The following is a 3,974-nucleotide window of genomic DNA, read 5'->3' as shown; positions in this document are numbered from 1 at the left end:
TGAACATATTGAAGATGAAAACTATATGGATATGAAGACAATTTCCCCTATTCCAATGAAAGTGAAATTAAATTCCTATGGATCATTCAAAGTTCAAGGAAATCCTCTTTTTGAGTCTTTTCATCAAATAGGAAATTCTATGCCAAATAACTTCTATGAGAAGAATAACCCTGATGAAGAAAGTAATGAGTTAGTAGGTGATCTCATGGAGGAATTTGAGGAAGGAAACTCTAATGATTCTTTTATCCCAAGTTTGTGCTCAAAAGCTTTGGTTGGTAACTTCCTCTATGGAGAAAGTGTTTACTTTAATCCTTTATTCTTAGAGAAAAGCATTTCTATTGATGATTCTCAAGTTGGTATTCAAAGACAAGGTTTGTTGGCCATAACTCCACAAGTTGCTTCACACCACAAATTAGATGAAGGAAATCCAATATGAGGTTTGATATCTTTGATTCTTAGTCACCAAAAGGATCTTTAGAAGGAGAATTTTGATATTAATGGAAGGGAAATTGAAGTGATGACCAACCATGTTGACCATGATATCAGTATAACTTCACAGTACTTAAGACTTCAAGACAATCTTTTGGAAGATAAGGAAGAAGAAATAGATCATGCAAAAATTCAATATAACATGGATGTGCATCCTAGTTGGAATAATTTTATAGAGGATTCAACCATGACCATGCCCATGGAAAAAGAAGAGGGTTCGCCAAGCACAAGAGAAGATAAAAAATGCATTAAGAAACTCAAGAGCCTTATACTTCAACTCTTTCAAAATGAAGTCATCTATGACATGCAACAAGAAGCATATTTGATTTTAATGTCAGAGATTTTTGAAGAAGCCTGGTTATTTGGATATGCTCTCTCATCCAGAGATGTGGGGTGTGCTATGAACTTTAGAGTTAGTATTCAAGTAGCACACTTATATTCGAACCCATGGAAGCTTAAGAATTGTCACATGTTGGTGCACCATGGTATTTATTTTCCCCACCCTGTGAATGGATTTGCATGATTATACCTTGAGTCACTAGAGGTAGGGAAACCTACCTTGTACATAGTCTAGTTAGGAAGGCTGCATACCAAGGGCCTCTCCAACTCTTGTGAACGGTTTGCCACACACTCCATTGGGAAAATTCTATTGTGACAAATTTGTTTACCAACACCACGTCAGTGAAAATTTGGAGTATTCATGATGCATGGATGGGAGCTCTGTATTGACAGGGATATGAAGTCCAAACTATTGCGTTGAGTGTTGATCTTTTCAATCATGGGTTGAGTTGTGGGGGTGTGTGTTGAATAACATTTATTCTTAATTTTAATGAAACGTAAAACATCTTTACAAACTTTGCATCTCAATTTTGAGAAGGCAAAAGAAATAGTTTCATTTTCTTTAATCTCACCTATTTGTGTTAGTTAAAGTTCTCCAAATTTATCTTACAAAGTCTAAGAATGTGTGAAGGAAGTATCATTTCTTTGGTTAAAGACTTCATAGTTTGAGTACTGTAGTATTATTATAATTATTATAAGGTTGAAATTTGACTATTTTTGGGAAATAAAATTCTCCATGAAAAGTTTTTATAAATGTCCTAGTTTGAGTAATGTAGTATTATTATAATATTCAAATTGTAGATTATAAGATATGTTATATTTAATAACTAGAATTTAACAAAAAAAAAATTAGAAAATTTTTAATTTTTTTAAATTCTAATTATACAAACTAAAAAATATAATATTCATATATTGTTATCTTAAATCTTGAAATATTTTATATATTTAGAAATTTATTTTATCTTAAAATTTTCTTGGAATCCTTGGTAATTATTAAAACTTAAATTACATGACACATTTTCAGAGTTTTCATAGTTTTTTGTCAAGAATAGTTGGAAAATATTTTAATGGTGTGTACAATGGTAAAACTTTAATAACTTTAATAGTTTACCATAGTAATGAAAAAATAGTGTTATATGTCAGACTTTGAAAATAATTTTATCAAATAACCAATTCAAAAATTGAGAAATGGTGTAGATAAAATCTTCTCATAAGGTGTGTCAAATTTGCATCTTAGTTAAAGTATATGTGTTCTAATTACTTCCTTATTATAATATTGGATTAAGTCTTGCCTTGATAATTTAAATTTAAGATGTACAACTTCAATTCAATAGTTCATATAAGAATGAATGAATTCTAAAATTAAATTTTAATGGTTTTGGTTAAAAAGAATGCTTCACTTAGACTTCATTATTTATTATTAATGTTGTTTCATATTCTTATTATTTGTAGATGAGTACTTTGAAAAATTTAATAATTTAATACATAAAATATATAAACTCAAAATGAAAATAGAAAAGAAAATTAAATAGAAAATCTAAAGATAGAACATTTAGAATTAGAAGGAAATTACATATTACAACTTTACAAGTATGAATTGAAGAAACTAATGTAAAAGAGGGTTAGAATAAAAATACTTATATTTCCATCCAATCGTGAAACACTTTAACTTTGAAGTTAAAACACAAAATAGAAATACTTTCACTTTGAAGTGAAAATACAAAATGGAGTGACTATTCTTAGTACTTACAAAAAAATGCAAAGAAATTTTAAAGATTTTTCATTTTAACCCAAAATTCTAAGAGCTTTATTGTGTGTGTGTGTGTGTGTGTGTGTGTGTGTGAGAGAGAGAGAGAGAGAGAGAGAGAGAGAGAGAGAGAGAGAGAGAGAGAGTTATACAGAGAGAAAATTAGAGAGGGAGGGTTAGAGTGTCAAAGAAATAATTAAATAGATACAAAGGGATATATGAATGAAAACATAGATTAAAAAAAATTATTCTAATATTAGTACATAGTGTGCTCATGAAGAAGCCTTTTTACATATTATATTTTATTTTTTGATTATGATATGTGATGTGGAATGAGATGGGGTTATAAAGGAGTGGATAGATTCAAAGAAATAATTGAATAAAGATAAAAAAGATTATGTAGACATGCAAGAGGTTTTAGAGACAACATAGGAGATAAATATACATAGAAAATTTGTTGGCAGTGTGTTTTTGTAAATGTCCAAAATGAAGAGAAAGCAATAGTAAAAGATAACATTAATCATTGATTAATTTTATTTTGTATTCTAATGGGACTATTTTTTGCAAGCTAGTATTATTCTTAATGATCATTTGTTGAAGTTATCTCTTTGTCTCACTTTCCTCTCTAACTTTAATTTCTCAAATATATGTTTAACTAAGAGTAAAGAAAAACAATGCTTTCCATTTTGTGTGTAATGAATGACAAAAATTCCTTGTGTTGTAGATTTCTATGTTAAAGAAATCTTTAGATCTAATAATTCTACTTAAATGAAGTTGCACCAGATTATAGATAGTGGTAGGATAGAAACACTATGGAAATGAGATACTAGATAAGTCAAGCCTTACAATAATTAGGCATCCATGTCCTTATAAAGTTTCATGGTTGCAAAAAGGTCAACAATTGTTGGTAAGTAAATAGGGTCATACTGATTTTAAGATTTTTGGAGATAACAATAGTGTTTAGAGTTTGACAAAGGTTTTTCATACTCTATGCAAAGTCAAATAGAAAAGCTAAAGATTTCAATTCCTCAATCATTCTATGAAAATAGAATCCTATTCCACCATTTTAGATTTTTTCATATTCCCCTTGTAGTAAAACCCTACAAAATATTTATTCATATATTTTAATTTTATTTTGATAGATTTTGAATAAGATTAAGAAATAAGATTTATGAGTAATGATTAATTAAAATTATGGTTTTTGTAGTTTTACTAATAGTTTAAGTTAGGGTACATGTCAATTAAATTCAAATAAGTCAACCTTTGATATGGTTAGAGAATTAAATGAAGGAAGAAGAGAGATAAAGAGGTGAAATTTTGGAAATGATAAGACATAGGGAGGCAAAAATAGTGAAAGAATGTGTGAAGGGAAAGATATAGAAACTAGAAGTTGGAGGGA

The sequence above is a fragment of the Cupressus sempervirens genome, chromosome 6, assembly GCF_028749045.1.
Source record: "Cupressus sempervirens isolate cs-2001-9-10 chromosome 6, ASM2874904v1, whole genome shotgun sequence".
Taxonomy (NCBI): domain Eukaryota; kingdom Viridiplantae; phylum Streptophyta; class Pinopsida; order Cupressales; family Cupressaceae; genus Cupressus; species Cupressus sempervirens.
Note: the sequence above shows the minus strand (reverse complement) of the source record.